The sequence below is a fragment of the Zosterops lateralis genome (genome assembly GCF_965231275.1).
Source record: "Zosterops lateralis genome assembly, chromosome: 9".
NCBI classification, from domain to species: Eukaryota; Metazoa; Chordata; class Aves; order Passeriformes; family Zosteropidae; genus Zosterops; species Zosterops lateralis.
In genome coordinates, this window is record NC_139769.1 from 13,439,611 (window position 1) to 13,461,870 (window position 22,260).

The 22,260-nt window shown below is 38.9% G+C and overlaps 1 protein-coding gene across 6 annotated transcripts in view; it reads left to right on the top strand.

Annotated features, from left to right (window-relative positions):
* Nucleotides 1-22,260, top strand: part of ADGRL2 (adhesion G protein-coupled receptor L2) — a 311,558-nt gene that overhangs the window by 218,576 nt on the left and 70,722 nt on the right. The window lies entirely within an intron of this gene.

The following is a 22,260-nucleotide window of genomic DNA, read 5'->3' on the forward strand; positions in this document are numbered from 1 at the left end:
GTGCAGCCCCACGTCTGGGCATCAACTCTGCACACTGATGCTCAGTCCTAATGTTTTCCTTCGTCAAGCAAGACCTGTATTTAAGGATTGGGACTCAGACTGGGGGATGCTATTCATATTTACATTCCTTTCCCCTCTCCAGATTTCTGTGAGTGTAACTTAATTAGTAAGTTGATCTTAACCTTTTCCTGCTGCTGCTTAATTTTTAGAAATGCTAACAACCTTTGGGAATGGTTAGGTGGAGCTATTCCTGTCTAGACAGTAAATACAGCTTAATGACTGTCCTGGTCTTTAAACAATCTTTAACTCATTGTGAAGTACAAGCTCCCTTATGCTTAGTAGCTCTGGGGACACCTTCAGCATCCTTACCATTTTTCACACAGAAAAATCCCAATCGTATAAACAAATATGTGTATTTATTAGCAACAAAATCTTACTCAAATATTTAAATGTGAGTCCTGCATGTCAGATTTTACTAATGCTCAGCTGAAGCCAGACACGGTAATAAACAAAGCCTCTGAATTTGCAATGGATTTGTGGGGACTGACCCCAGCTTTGGTTTTCAAGGATACTAGGGCAGTGTATTATGCTTTCTCCACCTGCTGACCAAAATATGGGAGTTAATTTGGCATAATCTGCACAGTCTGCTGAGTTCTTACTGACCTCTATGTTTCAAAAGTCACTGTTCTTTATGGAAGTTTGAAAGCAGACATCAAAGTAGTCATTCTGGCGGACACTGAATTTCACACAAATTCTGAGGGAGTTGTCAAAATGTGAAAGCAAACATCACAGAGGAAAAGCAACCAAATGCTGGTTTCAGTTACTTTAATCTATTCTGGATTTGTATAACACATTTGTGATGTTGCTTACTGCTGGCTGTGTACTCTTTGGGGCATGAAGATGGCCTTGATTCTTGTCTCAGGCAGTGTTTCTTCTCACTTCATCAGAAACTGGTCCTGATTGACAACAGACATTTGTGTTTTTAAACTGACTGTTAGAAATAGTCACAATGCCACAAAGAAAAATAGAAGACATATGTCCCTAGGAGTGTGTAGTGAACGTAATCTATTCAGAAGAGTAGTTCCCAGTGGGCTAGCAGCAGGGAAACTTAAACACATGCATTGAAGGATTCAACAGTCAGTCTTCATCTGTTTTTCCCAAAAATGTGTGTTTAAAAAAAATAAAATCATCTATAGAAATCTTTCGTAATCTGTTGCGGATTTTACTCAAACCTTTACAAATAAACTTCTGTAACTTACTTTGCTGATAAATGGTCGTGTCTGCGACTGTCTGCTAAGGCTCAAGATTAAGGTGCCTAGATTTATGTGCAAAACTTAGTTTTTAATGTAGATTAAATATGAACAAAGTGCATGCTGTACTTATTCATGTTCTATTACAGCCCACACAAAGAAAACAGGAAAGTTAAGACTCAAGGTCTATTCTATAATTCAGGGTTTTTACTGAAATTTGAAGGCAATTTAAGCCACCTACTTATTTCAAAGGTAGTATCGATAGACCACCTGCTGTTGACATGAACTAAGAAAGATGGAATGATGTAAATGAGTTTTAGTGATTTGCCTGCCTTTGAATACAAATGAGGCTAACAACCTCCCATCCTGTACTCTGGCAGTCAGCTTACTGGAGTGTTTTCAGCCTACTTTATTGGAAAGTGAGTTTTGTCACCATGAATTATCATTAGATTTTGTTGTTGATGACTGCTTGTTAGCACTGGGTAATTCAAGTGTAATTCAGTTAGAATGTTTCAGGTATATAACTAATTTTATATTTCATAACTTACATTTGACAAGGGAAACTCCTTTCAGCTGAAACTTAGTGAGCCTTCTCTTACCTGCACATTGACGGATTGCTGGTGGACAGTGAGATTTAAACTGATTTAGCTGGAAGGGAAAAAAGACTAGAAGGCTGCCTGTCCCAGTCCTATTGTCATAAAACTAATCTTCCAAGCTCAGTCAGCATTTTCAGTTAGTCCAGGGAAGATGTGTAAACTTGTCTAACAGTCATGTCTGCTTTTTTCTGTTGAGAACACCAAGTGACCTAAAAGTTAAGTCAGAGATTCCAGAAATGTCTGTGCGGTTTTTCTTTTAACGCGGATGCAGAGGCCTTTGTGATGAAGACATTTCTTCCAGTGGCGAACAAAGAGCTAGGAAGCAAACGATTCAGGGCAGGAAGAGCTCAGTCACTTTTTGGGTTGATGAGATAAAAATCTGAACAATCGAGACTGTCCGGGACTGTCCCTTCGGAATAGCTTAGCCGGCTGGTGGGGGAGGTTTTGGACTGATTTCCATTCATTGTTTTCAGTGACCCTTCTTGAGGAGCCTGAAAGGCGTTTTTAAAGTCAGTAGCCCTTTTCACTTGTAAGTTTTGAAAGCACACTGCTGTGAGTCATCTGTGGTTGCAGACTGCCACTGGCTGTCTCCTCCCATAGCATCAACCATCCCTTTGAATATTTGCTACCTATTCCTTGTTTATTCGTGGCTTCAAAAGCAACAGTTGTCACAAAGAAACAGGCTATCCTAAATGACAGCTTTCACTGCCTTTAAGATCACAGGTCAAATTGAAAAATGAAGGTTCAGGGATGATTTGATAGCATCAGATACTATCCTCATGTCTTCGTAAACTGATCTTACAGTTTAATTCAGCATCATAAAACCCCAGTCAGAGGAATGTCTGCTTGCCCTTATATGGACAGCTATCATAGCAGTAATTTGCTTATGAGATGCTTTTCTTTCTGGAAGACTAATGTGCCTCGGTTCCCATCAAAAATAAATCAATTTCCTGTGAAAACTGGCAGAAATCAGATTGTTTCTTCATGTTCTTGCAGTGTTTGTCGGAGATGCTGTTAGCTACAGCTCAGTATTGTCTCCTGATGAATTGTTGCAGTGGATGAACAAAACAATATTAATCTGTTTTTGTTAATCCTGTTTTGTAATTAAATACATCTTTCATATAAATCCTGTTAAGATTTGAATGAAAGGGGATTTATGGAAACATGACTTGCTTTTTGTAAGATAGTTTTAGGATTATGAAATGAACACTGGGAAAAAGAAAAGTTTGACTTGCTCACAGAGTAAAAGATTTTCTCTTTGTTATTTTTGCTTTGCTGGTGCTATGAAAAAAAATATAATAAGAGCATTCAAGCTGGGTTGCCTGTGGTTTAACTCTAATTCCATAGGCTGCACACTCTTTCTCCCCAAAATCCCCACAGCAAGTGACCTTGTCAAACAAAAGTGTGGAATAATGGGAGGCAGCCCAGGGACTGTGGCTCATTTACAAGCAGCTGTTTGCTACTGTCAGAACAAAGGCAAATCAAAGTTGCATTAACGGGGTATGACAGGCACAGTGAGCAACTCCCCAACAATGTTCATCCTCTCGTGTTGTTCTGGTTATAATATTGGTTTGCCTGAAGGAGAAAATAGTCATAAGGTCAAGTCAGACATCTATGGTTGCAAAGCATTTCAAAATTGCACACATTATTCAGCTTATCAACTATTGATATTTTTTAACAAAATTAACATAGCAGCAAATAAATACATATTTATGTGCATGCTTGGCTTTTTGTATGAGCAGTAGAGCCATGTAGAGAATTAACGATTCTACCTTCACAGCAAGTTTGTAGTCTTGTCAGGCCTTCTCTTGTCTGATTCAGCCAATCCAAGAACCAAGGCAATTGTAGATAATGTGGCTTTTGAACATCTGCATGGCATCCTAGCAAGTTTAGAGGATCATTGTCTTCTGAATAGCTTTTGTAGTTTACTGCTTGACTAGAACTTTTCTCTGTACCTTGCAAAATACCACTAGATTGTCTTACCTCATGGTAAAGAAATCACATAAATTATGTACAAATCTCCTTGAATTTCTATTAAAAGTGTGCTCTGGATCCTGAGAAATATCATGAGCAATGTCTGTCTGACTTAATTGAAGCCTGGTAATGTGTGGCTACTGGAAACTGGACACTGATAAAGAGCACAGGAAATTCCTTATGGAATAGTGGAATATCTTAGGAAAAAAGGTACAGAATTTAGCATGTGAGTGAGTAGTACTCTCTGGCCACAACTGAATGGAATAAGCAGTAGGAGAGGTTTTAGCCATGTAAATGAGCCTGTTGCATAACTTGAGCCTGTACTGCTCAACCCAGTCTGTCATCCAAAATTAGGATGAATCAGTTAGACTTGCTAGGAACATGTCTGAGAAAGGCTTGGGAAGAAAGGAAATTCAAACTGAAAGGACAGGAGAATTGCTGGACATGAACTTTATAGCAAGGCACACAATAGGCAGCACATTTCTTAGTGTTTATTGTACCTCACGTAGGGTGATAAAGGCTGAAGGCAAAGTGAGTTTTAACAGTCCCCAAAGTGCAGTATTCCCTGAGAAATACAGTTTAAAGTGCCTTACTGCCATTATGGAATTTATAAATAAAAATAAGGAAAGCGGTAAGACTTGCACATTTATTGGGCAAATGGATATAGCTACTATGTCATTAATAGCTGATCAAAAAGATCTATTTATTCCATAAAACAGCGAGAAACACTCTTTTATATTTAGCAAGTATTTTGCTACTGGTGTAAATTCCTGAATTGCTTGATTGTTTTTTTGATAGGGAGTGAGAGCCTAGGAGGAGAAACAAGAGGAAAAAAATGTTTTTAAAGTAATATATACTGCAGATTTAAGTCAACTGTGGAGTACATTTTGGTATGGGCTTTTGACATCTGCTATATTTCACAATTCAGACATGATAAACTCATTTAGAATGTAACAATTTTAAGTGTAGTTACTTTATTTTCAGCCTAATTTGCAGTTTAGTTAGGCATGTTGAGGATGTACAGATGTGAATAATGTGGATAAAGGCCAACTAAGATACGGCCAGTGTATCTCTCAACCCTCAGAGACAGTGTGCTTGAATTCTAAGGGTAAAACTTTCAAAAGTGCAGTGGCTTGCATGCATACAAAGTTGTACTGACAACATCTTTTAAAGTGCTAACATGAATGTGAATTTAATTTAATTTATTCTCACAAACTTGCAGTTCTAGCTGTATGTGTTATAGTATCATGTACAGGTGCCAGCCAAGATTACGGCTCCATTGAGCTCTACTCATCCAAAAAGTTCTATATTTATCAGCATGGAGAGCTTGTCGAGTTTCCTCTTTCACTGCCGTTATCAACTGTTTTGAAATATTCAAAACCTTAAGTGATACTGAAAACTTACCCAGTGTCCAAAGCACATTGTGTATTTTGAAGTGAGAAATAGAACTGTACTTGTAAAGTGTGCTTGCATTTAGCTTAACACTCAAAATAGAAGAACACAATTTGCATAGGAAATTTGATAATACTGATTTATTTCTTGGAAAGGTTTGGTTTTCTCATACTGCTCTAGATGTCACACCATGTGCAGCAGTTTTATATCATCACCTTATAGTCAGTATATTTAACAATGATTTAAAACACGGAGATTAAATTTTGTTGTTAATCAATCTGTTAAACTCACTTGACAATATCCTAAATTCCTTTCAGTTAATGGTCCTACTCTTGCTGGGAAAGGAGGACATTTTGTGCATTGCTTTGCTTGAATAGTGCTAAGAGACTAGCAGATGGTCACTTTCCAACTGGTTTGCCTTGAAAAAAAGAAATTAAAATATTATAGTGCCGGGGAGAGATGTTGTAATGTGTCCCTTTCAAATTAACAGGTCGTTTTTTCCTACTATTTTATGATTGTAAAATAGCTCAATGTCATATAAAAGGTTAAAAGCTGGAGTAAATGGCATCATGGGAAATTTGAAATAAATAGGGTCTCATATGGTTTATGGCTCTATACTTGAACACACCAGGAATATATTTCTTTCCTTGAAAAGGCATTCTCTAGGAGCTTACCACGTTAATATGAATTGTGGGCACAGCAGATTCTGTTTCAAGTACTTATAATTCACAAGTTAATTTTTTTGTTTGTTTATTTACTAAATCACTCCTTTCTAAGGCTACTTGTTCAAACTGTTGGCAAGCCTAAGAAAAAATGTGGTATTTTCAGGGGAAAAAAAAGGAAGCCACAGGTTCCAGTTCATTGAGTTATTCTGCTGGTGTCTTAGTGGTCACTTTTCATAAAGCACAGACCTTCAGACTGATCAAGTTTTAGATTTCAAACTGTCAGGTATTTCATATTAGTGCCAAATTTGTTTTTCTTCTGGAAAACTGCCTCCACTCTGATGTTCTTCAGTGGCCTAGTTCCTGCAGCCCTACTGAGCAAGGCTTGCACAAATTCAGCTCCTTTGTCTGCTCCACTGGCTGGTTTATTGCTATGCAGGTGAAGGAAGATGATGGGAAAGCCCTCCTAAAGCTTCTCACTAACTACTGAGGTGAGAAAATCCTTCTTTTGTCTTCTGGTATGCCTTCACCTGGGGCTGTTACAGGGACAGTGTCCAGAGGCTAACAGGAAGTGCCTGAAACAGAACTTTAAAAATGGAAAGGTTTCTGATTTATAACCCTTATTTTAGGGTTTCTGTAGGATTGTCATGGCAATGAGAAATGCTTTGTCTTTCAAAATCATTAGCAGTAGTAACCTTTAAAATTACCATTCTCATGCAGCTAGGATGTTTTTGTATTGAATCTGATACCAAGACAATTTTTGTTTTGAACTGCAGATTGTGAAATGTATCTAACCCTATCAGGAACCTGGAAGGAGAAGGACCAGGACCAGGGAGAGAAAGAAAAGAGTCAGTGGAACATTGTCCTGCACACAGAGTTTTTTCCCTCAAGTTTTTCCCCTTTTACATAAAGGGGAATACTATGGTTTGCTGTTTTGGAGTTTCAGTCTCCTCTTCCTCTCCCAGAAAAAGACCTATAAATAAGTTTCCTATAAATAAGTATCACAATTAGTTTGTTTCAGAGTGCCTTTAATTTTTTATTTCTCTTTTGGTTCCAGTCCTTTTTGCTTAATATAGTTGGTATTCTGTGAGGAAATGCAGAACTCATTGCCTGTATTTCTTCATAGAGGAATGTCTGTGGCAATGGCAAAAAGAGGGTGCTTAGATAGGTGAAGATAGAATTTCTCTAAAAGATAGAAGCCTGAAGATAGAATTTCTCTAAAACTTGCTTAGGCCAATTACAATTAATAACTATTTTTCATAACTACAGCAGGAGACAGTTGTGGATGTTTCAGCATGGTACTATACAGGGACATACTAAAATTGCATTTGAGTTCAGAATTGTTCAGAAACTGCTTATCTACAGCTTAGTGGTGCCACGCCCAAGCTCCTAAAGCAGGCAGCGCTCAGCGGGCAGTGCTCAGCTCTGCACTGCCCTGCAGCACAGCTCTTGAGCAGTTTGAAGCCCAGACAGGGAGCTGAAGTTTGCAGCAGCACAGGGGCAGCATCCCACTGCTGCCTGGCACAGGCTGGCACAGACAGAGAGAGGTGGGATGCTCTTGAATCCCACAGGACAAACCGCATCTGTTTCAGTTCTTACCGTGTGAGTAGCCAGGTTGGTTTCAGCTGAAGAGCCAATAATGCTCTGCAGAAACTCCCCACATAATAGCAAAGCCTATTGAAGTCCAGAGTTTAGTGTTATAGAGAATAAGAGGTTTGAAAGCTTTTGTTCAAAATTGCAGTAGTCTAAGCAAAGAGGTGAAGACAAAAGATAGTGGATAGATACTGCTCAGAGGACATAAAAATTCTAAAGAATTGACAAATCAAATTGACCACCTGGAAGATCGTTCAGAGGAGAAATATCAGCTTATTATGGCTTCCTACCAACAGAAGAGACAGAGGTATTTTTTTCACAGTGGATTATGATGGAGCAGGTCCTGGGTAATATTGAACTCCTTCTCCAGCATGATGTGTCACTGTGAAAGCCAGTGACACCATTCTTTGAATCTTGAAGTATGTGAAACTCTTGGATGATAAAAACAGATTGTCACAGAGATGTTTAGCCCTAAAGGTTCAAGATCACTGAAATATAGCAAGAGACATAAAAATAAACTGGTTCCTGTCATTGTGCCCAGGAATCCAGACAAATTTTTCAAATAAGAATAAAATAGTGGTAAGAGTGTGACATAGTAAATTATCTGTAAATCAGCTAAAGGCCTTTTTTTTTTTCTGATGGTGTACATGTGTATTTTGCAAATGAATGTATTTATAGTCAAACAGCTCAATCATTTGCTTTAGCGTTATCTTTTCTGATGGAAACTTTTGCTATCTTTTTTTTTTTCTGATAAGGCAATCAAGTTTTAGAGGCATATACAGTCATACAGAGAGTAATGTGCATTATTGTAATCGGTTGTAACTAATCCATAATTGTACCTTTTTAACTGGGATGACAACTAGAGGGGCTTCAGTTTTTAAATTATGTAGCAGTAATTATTCATATATGTGATTTAAGTTTTATAGCTGTAAGAAACATTTGGATTAAAGACTATCTTGATCATATAAGAAGAGGCAGGAATCCACTTCAACCATTTCATGACACTTTGCAACTATGAATTGTTTTGGAACAAAGGTCAAAGTTGAATTCAAGGTCTCTCAGCTACCCAACACCAGCTTTATATTTCCTTGGAAGAAGACTATGGAAAGGATTTGGATTGCGTTTGGAGGAGAGTTTATTTTACTTTAATTGAGTCTGCTGTGGAAAAAGCATTTGTTGCTTTTCATGCATTGAATGTTTACAGATCTGTTGAACAAAGGATTTTACCAATGTCCTTAGTTAATGTTTGCATATTTGAATATTACAGCAGAAAAACTGTGTCACACCATAGTTTTGCTGAGATGTTTGGTTTGTCTATCAGCTTAACAAAAAAAGATGCCAGTTGCTGGAGTCAATAAAACTAAACAGCTGTCTCTGAGTAGTAGCTGAGCAGACAGAGGAAAGTGCTGTTAGCACACCCTTTTGAGTAATGAATAAAAAATAATTAGTACATTACATTTACCCAAATGTGGTGTTAAGATAAAGTTTTGGAATTAGACAGTGAGTATCCCCAGTGTCCCATTGAAACTTGGATCCTGAGCTGAATCTTTTACATTCTTTACATATTGAAAGAAACAAAGATCATTAGAATGGCATACAGCAAAGGATTAAAATCACAAGGGTGTACCAGTCTTATTACTTTTAACATGTTTTGCTAATATTAAAATTATAAGAAAATATATTAAAGGAAATTATTTTAGTGGTTGTTGCTTGGAATAAACTAGGAATGAAAAGAAGATTTATCCATTGGTAAAACAGCAAGGAACCAGTCAACTAGTTGCAGAAGATTCAAAGAAGACTCTTCAGGAAATTTTTCTGGTAGTCTTTTTCTCTCTGCACTACTTAAAGGGAGCTTTTATGGGTTTTTTTTTTTTATTATTCTCACAATTCATCCCTGTGTCTCTAGATTTTCTTTTCTTTAAAGTCAGCTGGGAACATAATGTACTTGCCCGTTGTTCCTCCTATTTCCTTACTTTGAAGATACTTCCTCTAAAATCTGCTTCAGGATTTCTTGAAGGATGAGATAGAGCCACTAATATAGCTATCCTCCTTTTTTGGCCTTCCTGATGTTGAAGCACTGAGAATTGCTTATGCTCAGAGTTTGGTGCGTGTCCAGTGGCCATGTGTGATTACACCAGAAACAGAAGGAAAAAACAAGTTTGGATATGTTTATAGAAGGTAATTATCATCGCAGAGGAAAAAGACAATGATGCATTGAGCTATCTGAATGACTTGGCACAGAGTCAATTTTTAATCTATTTCGTTGTGCTTTTGAAAGCATATTTGTCTTGTACTTCCCTTTCCCTCTTCATCTCTTTCATAAGCATCTTACATGTCCATGAGTGAAATGAATGGTTGATTCCAGAAGCGCTTCAAGGGAGTAGGAGCACAGAGGAACTGGAAATACACGGGACTTGTGACTGGCTGGGATAACCAGGCTGAAGATGTTAGCAGCAGTAAATTAGGAATGCCTTCGTAGCAAGCACAGCTGCTGTGGCATTGCAATGGCTGTGCCATTTCTCAGTGAGGAGCTGATGGGGCTGTGCTGGAGCTCACTGGTCTGTCCCCATCTGCAGCAGGGGACGGATGGCGCCGAGAGCCACCACGTGCGGCCCCGCTCCGGCGAGCCCCAGCTCCTGCCTGAGAGGAATAGAAAAGCCACTTTCTCAGTCTCTGCCCAGAATGCATGATAAGGCTGGATGTCAAAAAGGGCAAGATTGGGCTCACAGCAATTATGGCAGAGGCATACTGGTTTCCTTGACAACCAGATTGAGGATTCTTTGTGATTTATTATTTACCACTTCAAACTCTCATTCTCTGATTTAATTAGGGAGCAGGATTTCCATAAGTCCCCTCCCTTCCAAATTTGAATGTCCCCACATTATTGCCGTGATACACCTATCCCACATTGATGTGGCTCTAAACCAGCAACAAATTAGGCTCCATGTTTGGTGTTGGGGATTTTAGGCAGGTTGCTCAGACAGCAGATAACTGAAATTCAGTGGATGTTATGTGCGGTTGTGACTTGTTAATCTGCACTTACTAGCAGGGATACTAGGCCTCCTAACCTTCTCCCTCCACCTAGGTTTTCAAGGGACTGCAACAAAGTGATACTTCCCAGTTGTCCTTAGAGCTATGGGAAAGATAAAATATCTGCAAGTGTCAGTTTCCCTTGCTCGGGCAATTCACATTATTTTCTCCTTGAAGGCTTTATTAGCAGCAACCACTGTTGTGTAAACAAAGAGTGTATTTTGATACTTGGGAGCTTTTTACTACTACCAGTTGGATAGCTATTTGAAAAGGAAAGTATCTCCTAAATTGTGGCTACTGAAGTTAAGAAGTACAGCTAGTCTGTTCTTACTTCAGATGTATTTCAAATATGTATTTCCCATGTTTAAAAAGCATTGACTGAATTGCGATCTTCAGTGTCTGCTGTAAATTTAGTAATTCAGAATAGAAGCCTGAACACAATAATATAAATAATAGAGATTTTTATTCAAATGTCACTGGCAAGTTTGTATCATTATACATCAAGATTGAAACTGGGTCCTCCAAAGGGCATTTTTTCTCAAAGTACTTTCCTGAGTTGCATATTTTTTATTTCGTATTCAGCATGAGGAGACTGCTGCATTTAATAAAATGAAATGAAGGTCACAGAAGATCACTGGTTTTCCCATAATGTGTCCCAGTAGATGACTGGAAAAAAGGTAGTGTTTGAAATGCATTGAGGATCTTCTGTGCAGACTATGTAGAAAACTTGTGTCATTTTTTAATTATAGGGAGGAATTCTTGTTTCAATTCTGTTTATTTCACTGCATACAATCTTTCAGCTGTACCACTCTGGTTTTAATTTCAAAAGTGTATACACGTTTTAGCATCTCCACCTCAGGGAGTTCCTGGAGTCAGTCAATAGGTGTTGTTCTTCCCATGGTGGGCTGAACGTGAAGCTCATTGAGTCAATAAAAAGACTCACAGTGACCTCAGCACTCTTTGTGTCAAGTTCTGGTTCACTCATGAACCAGTGCCCCATTAGGCTGTTGAGGGAGGCTGGCTGCTGAGGGAAGATGCTGCTTTAAAATTGAGTAGTCTAATGAAGCTCATTAATGTATTTTTCATTAGAACAAGAATATTGAGTATCCAGGTTAAATTCTAAAGAATCTGTCCTGCACTCATTGAGGTTAATGACAAAGCTCCCAATGATATTAGTGACGCAGGATGAGAACTTAATTGAGGTAATTAAGATTCTGCTTACCTAAAATTCCCTATTATTTTCAAGTAGATAAAATATTACAAAATTGCTACTATGAAGAGTTGTATAATGTTGGATCTCAACACATCCTTCAGAGATGACAGCAATTCAGTGGAAGATAATACTATTTCTCTATTTTGCATTTGATTCCTAAAGTGCCCTCGTAATCTTCTAGAGGCTTGTGTATGTGAAAACCATTGTGGAAAATAGGGTGCTTTTTGGTTTTGGAGCTCAACCATTGCCTTTAATGTATATTTAAAAATAACATGGGCTACATTGCTGAATCCCAGTAAGGATTTGGTGGCCAAATTCAGCAGTGGCAGAGATAGAAAAGGCACTGCAGTAGTACAATGGTATTGTATAAGTTGCAGAGAATAGTTTAATTAAATGCAGTTCACTTAGCAGTACTGCAGACTTACTAAAGTCACTGTTTGGACCAAAAGAAATGATATTTGCTTACTGAGTAGAATAGAGAGGATATCCAGCTTTAGTGTCTTCCAGGGAGTCTAAAGCCTCTGTCATAAATTATTGTGTCAGGATGCCTAATTTAAATAGTTACTCTAACACCTGCTCATTCCTGCCACCTTTGGACACCCCTAACCTTCTCCTTCCCTCCTCGGCATCCCCAGCAGATTAACAACTCCCTCCTCAATTACGCTGCCATAATGGCTGCTTTGATCATGCTCTGAGCTCGATATGGAAATTACCTTGATGAGAGGAGCACTGCCGGCTGCAGAAAGCAGCAGCAGCAATGCAGGCAGGTGTTGCCAGCACAGGGCGCTGGGTGCGGGCAGCGCTGGGGACCCGCAGGGAGCTCTGGAGCCGTCCCCTCTGCCTGCCTGCCTGTTTGTTCGCCTAAATAATGGATCAGGAACACGGGGCTTTCCCTAGGAAAGCGTCGGTTTAGGTGGTGTGGAAAAAAGTGGAGCAATCAGATCGTCTATACTTCACAGCTGTCTCCTGGGATACTTGCTTTAAATATGTGGGGAAAGGTTTTTTGAAAAGAAAACTCTGACCTGGGACAGTGAAGCACCATGAAAATTAATTACTGAGGAAATTACCTTCTATATCTGTAGTAATGGTGCAGCACTTCTATCTTGCTGGTTTTGAGTTTATATTTGAGCACCTAAGAGTGATTTTTTTTTTTCCTAGGTGTGGTGCAGAGTTTCCTAGCCTTTGCCTTCCTTATGGGTTGTATTAAGATCAATGCAGAACTTTGGAAACACAGTCTTTCACAGTCTATCAGATGTGTGCTTCTAAATGGAAGTAATCAGCAAATGCAAAGTTTGCCTTCTTGTGTTGTGTTACAGTGTCTGTTCATTCCTCTTGTTACTTTCTAATATAAATAGTATTAAATATGGAACTCTTAGACATGATTATGGAAAATTGCCTAGTTTCTGTCTTAGTTCTCAGAGATTTCAAGGATCCTGATTTTTCATTTATTTCATTTGAACCTTCATTAGCTGGTTCTCTAAAAGCTGAGAGCATTCTTACCATACACATTGTGACAGTTGGTGAGGAAGACACACAAATTCCAGGACTGAAAATCAGAATTCAAACTCAGAAGCCCTGAATTTCAGTCCAGGTGGAATTTAATTATCCCGTCCCTTTACCTCACTTGTCTTTCACGTTGGCAATGAGGCATATGGATACGCAGTTCCTTTAGAGATGATTAACAGCAGTTTGACAGGGTGGAAAAGGTGCCTATTTCCTTTATTTACTCTGGAAATGGTACCTTTGTTGCCATTCTTACTCCCTGCTGCCCAAGGAGCTGTCAGAACTACATATATTCCTTAGTTTTTAAATTTCCTCACTGTTTACAAAAAATGAAACAGCATTCTTTTCTTCATGCAATTTATTGTTCAGAGGATGTTCTTAAATATGTATATAGAATTATTTCATGATTCACAGAATGTGCCAGAATCTTAAGTATATTGTAAAAACTGTGTGGCACATCCCTCTCCTCTCTATAATAGTATTTCAAAAATCCACAAATATTTCATAGAAGGTAAGGTCAGGAAGAAAGCCTTTCACTCTGACAGGTATTTTCCAAGATTGCATGCTACTCTTGTCTCATATCTATTTATGGGAACATTTAAAGTGACAGCACATTTACCTTCAAGTCCATTCATCACATGGCTCTTCTTGTTTTCAAAAGGTATGACTGTATATTTTGGTTTCATCTGCAGGATCCCTGCCTTTATGTTTCCAAGGGCTCTATTTTCTATGCCTGTGTTCTCTGAAATGTTTCTGAAGCTATACTTATGAGAAGGGGATTGCTGTACTATTTGCATGCTCATAAGCAGGCTTTAAGCAGCTTGCCATCATTAAAATTAACCACATAACTTTTCCACTATAAATTATACTGTGACGATTGACTCCACCCCATCATTTTACTGAAACAAAAGAGAGTATATGAACTCTTATATTGTTTCTTGATTCCATTTCTAATGTATATATAATTCTGTTTGTAAACAAGAAGATGCCCCGTTTTTAAGTTTGCAGTTGTGATCTCAAATATTGCCATGTGGTAGCAATTGTACAGTAATTAAATCTATGATTTTTTTAGCACTAGGGCTGTATTTGGTATTTTAAACTCTGGCAATTATAGAATAATATTTAAAATGAGCCAGAATTATAAGGTATCTTAGTGAGATTAAATGTTTTACTTTCTTGCATGTGTCAGGGTATAGCCTACTAGGAAGACAATGTACACAGGACACTATAAGGGTTTATTATTAGCACCCAGCATGTCACCTGATGGGATGGTTTGGCTTTCACCAATGCACCTATTCCCAAGGAAATGATACATCTCTGCATGGCTTCTATCAGCCTCTGATGTAAAACCTAAGGCTTTATGTTTCTTAACGATGGGAAGAAAATAGTTCTTTTGTCAGCTGGCCACTCTGAATACTGATGATGGAAATTCCCCTTTCTTCCTCTTCCTCTCCCCCGCCTTAACACATGGTTTCCAATCAAAAAATGGTTGCGATAGCTGTAAATATAAGTTGTTGTCAAGGTACACTTTTATAGAAAATAAAAGAATATTTATTTTTATTTTCCTACCAGTATCCTGTACAGAGGAAATAATTTAACGGGAAATCCTGTTGACACAACATTTCTGACACATCAGCCTTTGTGTGTCTTACCTCCCTTTTAAAGAGGTTGTTTCTGATTCAAAAGCTTCTCCTTCCTGACAGGTGCTGTGCTAAGAGAGTTCACAGTAGGCAAACTGGAGATAACCTTCAGGAGGGCGTTTACAAAGACCATGGGACTTGCCTTGAGAAATTTTGAAGATGCAATGTATTTAATGGCAAGAAAGAAAAGGGTAGAGTGCTTTTTGTGAGCTGGCAGAGGATCAAGTGTGTATGATGTGAAGGAAAAAAGGAAGGAGATTCTTGCAGCCTGAGAACAGACATCTGGCTGGCAAAAGAAAAGAAATATCATTGGCAGATGAATACTGTTTTAAACTGGGCTAATTTTAGATCAAGAGGGCAAAGTTTTGCTCTCATGCATACAGCTCCACTGAACAGGCTGTGAAAGGTGCATGCATATAAGAATAAAATGTGGTGCTAAGTGAGAACGGAAGAACACGTATTTTTCTATTAGATATTTAGACTTTCATGTTTGGATCACATGGTTTCCATCTGCCATATGTAGGCATTGCTAAAATGCTGCCAGGAACCAGGCTCTGGTTTGGTGACTTTCATTAAAGGAATTAGTGGTTTCTCTCCAGTTTCAGTGTGGCTGGATTCAAAGTGCAGAAGCCCATTTTCACAGTTTAGCATTAATTAGCGCTCTAATGGCAGCCTCAGCAGGCAGGTGAAGGATTAAATGGGCATGAAGACCAAACTGTCTCTTTGCCCCTAGTGGCAATTCCTCCAAAATAGGGTCGAGACGTATTGGGCTAATGTGGGGATGTGTGCGTGGCTCTGTCTGGCTGCTCTTGTTCCAGGTGACTGAAGGACTGTGGTCTACAGGTCTGTCAGTATATCACTCATCCCTGTCCTCTGTTCTCTCCTGCTATTAAAGTACACACACACACTTCCCACACACACCCAAACCCTAACAAAAACATAATAATAATGAAAAAACCCCTTTAATTCTGCTGACTCAGAGAGACACGTTCTTGCCCTTCTGAATGAGGGGTGAGAGCTGTTTAGGAGAATTTAAATGAGGTCCTTGCCAGCAGTATACAGGAAGGATCGACGCTGCTAGATTAAAAGGCTGAGATGCTGCTGCTCACTTTAGGTTTTGCTGAATCATTTTAACAAGGTGCAGAAAGCAGGTAAGCCCTGACTCTTTTTTTTGGCTGAAGAGAGCCTCACAGGGTTATATTTGAGAATTGCATGGAGACTGAAAACATAGAAGGAAAATTGTAATAAGTTTCAGTGAACCTGGAAGGCAGGACCCATCCTGGTGTGAGTCAGAGGGTGTAACTCTGGCTTCTCTCCTGAATTTCATTAAGCAGACATAGGTACTTTATGTTTATGTATACTGAATATTAAGTATGTAATTACAGAAAATTACATGCAGTTTTAATTTTGCTGCTCACACTGAGTCTTGAAAAACATTAAAACTTGTCAAAGATTTTTAAAATTATAATTTTTAAAAGGCTAAATCATGTTCAAATAAAATGTAAAAAATTACTATAAAAAGCCTTCACTAGTTACTTGATATTTCTAAAAGCTTTTATTGATAGGAATTCATATTTCCATTTTGTAAGGGACAGACTTCCAGAGTTGAGTTATGTAATTGAAATATGAAATGTCTGAGAACAGTATTCTAGTAAGCAGTGTTAAGAATCTCCCCTCACAGCTCATTTATTCAGTGAAGAAGTTGTCTGGCTTCAGTGTAATTTAAGTGGTCAGGTCTGTTTCTTAGGACTCTGTGCCTCTTTGTTAAAGGTACTTTCATGTACCTTGTTTTGAGATAATCCCATTTTTATGAATCCATTGAAAAAAAATGAGGGAGATGTCTCTTACTGGAAAATAGCTTTCCTTTACTAAAAAATCTCTGTTCTCCCAATGTCTGCTCCATTCAGCATCTTAATTGACAAGAAAGACTATGTACATAAAATAGTAGAGAATCCAGCTGTAGGAGGATATTTCTGAAATGATCACTTCCTGCCTAATTTGACCCTGATTGAACAGTGGGGTTTTGTGTGCTGGGCTGCAGCACAGGCTGGCTGTGCACGGCTGCTGGGTTTCCCTGAAAGAGGAGCTGAGTGCTGTGAACTCCAGACCTCTGTGCACTGTCAGAAGCTCTTACTGTGCCAATGTAATCTTTTAATAGACATGCTTGCCAGAATAACTTTTTCCTTCAAAGATAGAATGAGAAAGCACAGTTGTCATTTAAATTGCCTCTGTCTTTTGTAGTAGTTGGTAGCGTTTTGTTGACCAGGACTGGATAATTTAAAAGCTGTTTAACAAAATAACATGCTTGTCTGTGTGAAATATATACAGTGCTGGGAGACAGGGAGAAGAGTCTCCCTTGACAGAGTTCATGGGATTCTTTAGAAACTGCAGGATGCTGAGACTTGTCTGAGGAATTACAAAAGCTTTGAGGCGCCCATGTTGAGCATTTGCATGATTTTCAGATGGCAAAGTGTGTTCAGCTGTCTTCTTGCACCCTCCCATGTGTGCGTGTATGCACTTCAGTGGAGAGGGAGAGGATTCTCAGCACAGTTTTCATTGGGCTTTGCATTTGTTAAACATATATTATTGAAATGCTGCCCAGGACACATCACTTCATCTTGTGTAGAACTTAAATCACCATGTTGCATGATATGGTAAAATAAAAGAGATTGTGAAAGAGACAACTGTAAACATTCTGCTTGAAAAGATGTGCTCTTTTCAAAAGACCTTTCTGTTACAGCCAAATAACACAAGAAGCAATATTTCCTTGCCCACAGAGACATATATATTTATTTCTGCAGAGATTTGTTTTGGATTCTCAGTTCTTCCAGTATCTTCATTCTTTGAAATAATTTTATACTTCCATGTTGACTTTCCCTATGCTTTAAGTTTTAATCAAAGGTTCCTTGCTTCTGATGTCGAGTACTGATGTTAGCCTGTTTACATTCCACTGTTTTTCCTCTGTATTCGGTGAACATTCAAATGTGGTGATGCCTTTTCGCTTTTATCTACCAAACTTAGCACAGTCTCTTATTATTGACAGCTCAAAAAGATGGTATGCTAGTGGGCAGGATGCTGTGAATTACTAAGTTTTCTTTGCACTTTGACAAATTTAGGTTGTCTTTGTAAAAACAAATACTTTCTCTGAAGGAACCAAGGCAGTGGAATGGTAAATAAGGCTTTGCAAACTTAAATTAAAATCTTTTTAGCCAAATTTGAATTTACTACATTTCCGAAACATGACTCTGAGTTACAGTTCTTTCATAGGACTTGGACTTTTCATTTCACAGAATAAAGTATCAGAGGAGAGATTTTGATTGTGATTTTTCCTTTCAGTTTGTCTTTCTATATGGGTTGATCAATAAAGCGTTAAAAAATGTATATTGCCACTAAACATCCCCTCTACCTTTTTTCCTTAGAAATGTGATTTCACAAAAGCAGTTTATTTGCTTCTTTCAATAAAGAGCCTGCACTCCAATAATTTGTGAGCAGATAAAATGTGCAGGGAACATATGTTTGCCAGGAAGCTTTTCTATAATCAGAATGGTTAGCAGGACAGAAACAGTGTTTGTTTTTTGGGTTTTTTTTCTCCTTAGGTGTTAATCTTCTTCCATTAAAAAAAAAAATAAATTAAAAATTGGCATACAACACTGATTAATATACCGAAGCATGAGTGAATCAGAGACAGCATATGTTGCATTAGGTAATAGACGCTTATTTGAGTTAATGTTTAGGTTGTGCTGTGAGTCCCAGCCCAGGCACCAGAAAGGTCCTTGCAATTGGGGAGCATTTTGGGCGGCAGACAGCAGGAGTGGTGTCATCCAGGGCACAGTTTGCCTTGAAGCAATTAGCAAGAAGAGGAGGAATGTTGATTTCAGCTGCCAGAGGACAGCCAAACAAAATAGGTTTGTTCGAGGTATGGTGAGACAAGCAGCAGGTTTAATACAGGTTGGTTAAGAAAATACGGAATTGAGAATACTCATGTGGAATTGCATTGGAGATACAAAGTTTCTGATGACAATAGTAATTATTGACAGAGCCACATACTTACTTAAGTCTAAAAAACTCTGGAATGATGCTGAAGAATTCAGATGCCGGTTGTTCACACTTCCATCCCGTGGCAGTGCATCTGTTTATCGGGAATTATCTCCTGAATGTAAATGAATTTCAGTCCTAAGTCATTGCACCTGTTGCTGAGAGGCATTTATTCCAATCACTTGCCTAAAGCACAGGGAGTTATTGCTTGACGTTTTATAGCTCCAAAAAAAAAAAAAAAAAAAAGCTGTCCTTTCAAAATCATTTGTTCAGAGAGGAGAAAATGGAGCAAAACAGTTCATTTTACCCTAAGCACTGCTATTTGGCAGTATTCACATTTGCACGGCACAAAGCTGCAATATTGATTTTCTGCTTACAGGGCCTCCCACAAGTTCTTTCTTCGATTGTCAGGATTGCAAGATGGATTGAATTACACTTTGCTTGTTGATACACTTATTTTTTCTTTGGTGATAGGAAAAAATTACAAATAAAGCTTCAGCATAAAGATCATAGCAGCTCTGCTAGTGGACTTTGAATTTATTTTATTTTATTTAGTTAAAATTCTTTCTGCACCACAGAGATTCCTTAGAGCAGCATTTCCACCTAACGCACACTGCATTGTTTTGCTTTATTGCTTGCTGCTTTTGCAATGTAACACCTACATTGCAATCTCAGGTGTGTCCTCTGTTGCCTGAAAAGTGATCTAACCTTGCTCTAATATTTTTAATGTTTGTCCTAATATACAGAACTTCTTGCGATGCCTGCAGGGGGAAAAACTGCAGGATAAAACACATTCGTAGTCATTATAGCAGTTGCCATAGATGATGAAGTAAGATTTTCAGGCTGCTGATTTCTCTGTAGCAAAACTGCAGAGGTCTTGTGTTTGAATTCAGAGTATTTTCTAGCAGAAGTGGAGCCTGTGCTGCAGGATCCACAGTAAGGGTCAGTGCTGGTCACAGGGAGCTGTGTGTGGGTTTGTCAGCCCTGGCCCCATAACTATCCTGAGCTGCTGCTGCACATGAAGCCAGTGACACTGTACTTCATGCCCCTTCCCTCCTGTCCTGGTGCAAACACCTCTTTGGACAGTTGTATGTGCTGTTCTCTTTCTTGCTGATGGAAATTCAAAAAGTTTGGGAGGGTTGGACTCCCCCAGCCAGGCCATGGTGGTGCTGCAGGCCACGGAATCCCTGTGGAGTGCAGGAGATACAGACACCATTGCTGCCAGCTGGAGGGATGAGCTTCCTGCGGATGGCATTAGATTTGACAGGAGTCGTAGGATGTAGGAATGGCAGTGACTAGCAGCATTATATTTGTCCCACCATGGCTGTTGTGATGGTAATTAATCAAAGGAGTTGCTGCATTCACGTGTGGTGAGGACTCTGCATGTAGCCCTCCCTGTGCCCGTTTCACGCCCTCACTGAGCTGTGAGTGACTTCTGTCTTCATTGCATTAATTTGCTGCATGGGAGGAACATGTAGGCTATTAATGTGACGGATTTGTGGTTTAGCTCTTTCCAGCTTTCAGCCCATGACACCTCAGCAAGCCTGTAATAATAGTGTTTGTTATTGCTCATGGTATATGCAGCTAAACTGAGGGCCAGCAGTGAATCTGAGATGGAGCTTGATGCTTTCCACAGCACTATGGCTCCTTCCCTTATTAACAAATACTGAAACATAGTGGCCGTGTAACAGTACTGGTTTCTTGTAGGATATGGATACACAAAGTATAAAGGCAGACCTGTCACTGGGCTCTGGCCAGCTGTTCTCCTTGTGGCTGGGCAAGTCCATGCCCAGCCAAAGACCTGGTCCTCTGGGACCTCCTCAGGGAGGTGAGGGTCAGACCAGCCCCTGGCCTAAGTTCATTACACAGGTTGTACAAAAGCTGGTGCAAGGGGAAGGCAGGGATGTGCAGGCAGAGGTGGGGTGGATGAGAAGATGGGCTCTGGCTGCCAGGGAGCCACATCCTTATGCCTGCGTGATCATTATAAAAACCTTTTGCCGTCTTAACAGATAATCATCTGCATATACTAGGAGTTTTAATTTACACAATTCAATAGAAAAAGTGATGGCCTCTGGTTCATGGGAAAATTTACTATCAAGGGGTTATCTCAAGTTGTTCTTGGTTTTTCTAGGTACTTGCTTCCTTGCTTCTTCCAATGCATCATACTTTTAAAGAAAAGTTTATTTTCTTCACATTCAAAAAACCACTGAGCTCCGACTTTCCATACTTAGCAACTATTTCTCTTTGCTGTCACAACTGGTCTCCAATAGCTTGCAAAGAAAGATTAATGGCCTTATGTTACTGTATTATGAAGATATTTTTTAAAAATAGGAATTTCTCCTGAAAATTTAGGATTTACTATTTTAAAGAAATAGGTTTTTAACACTACTGTATTACCCAGCTTGTCTTCCACAAGTCACACAATTTTGTAAGAAACAGAAGTTTTGTTTAATAATAATCCATCAGTAACTGTGTGCAAGAAACTGTAGTACGCAGAGTTTTATTCTGATGTAATATATTCTTTTGCATTAAGAAATGTCTCTAGAAGACTAAACATCGGGATGAATAGCTGAACCTTGTTTTGTTTCTAAGGATTTTATACTGCTTAATTGGAGAAGTTACTTATTTTTAGAATTCTATTAAGCAGAAAAACTGTTAAAAATTAAAGTTCTGTGAAACGTATCACTTTTGTGAGAGATGGGGAGATTTTATGCAGTACACATCTGCGATTTGTGGTAGTGATAATTTCTGTATTTGTTTCAAAATCCTACCTATATGTAGTTAAATTTATGTAAAAGACACAGTAAGGAGCACTGGAGTTCAATTAGGTGAAGTGTCAGCATGTATATTGGATCATGTCCATGCTGAGGTCACAAAATAGCTAAGCAAAAGTAACTGGCTCTTCCTGGAGAAAGGGAGACACAAAGTAAAAAAGACTAATGAAGTTGGAAGTTGGAACTATATCTTTGGGCTTTTTTGTGGTTTTATTGTTTTCTTTTTAAAAATCACTTCTGCAAATCCTGCCTGCTCTGATGCTTCCCACTTCCAGACACAGCCTGTCTGACTGTGCCCAAGGAGTGGAGACAGAAGCAGAGAGAAAAGAGGTGGAAACTGGAACATGCACTGTAGCTATGCAGACAGGCACCACTGTCTGCCCTGCCCAGGATTAGAAGCATTGAAAAGGAATTTCCTCTTTTCCCAGATTAAGGACACAGCAGCCATGGTGCAGTTCCATGAAAGAGGCCTCACATAACATGGTACCAGGTCAAACTGTCTAAAGGTGCACTTCCTTTAGCACACGAGAGTTAGTGCCTATGTGGCTGAAAAAGAACAGTCCAATTCAATATATCCTTTAGGCTCAACCCTATTTTG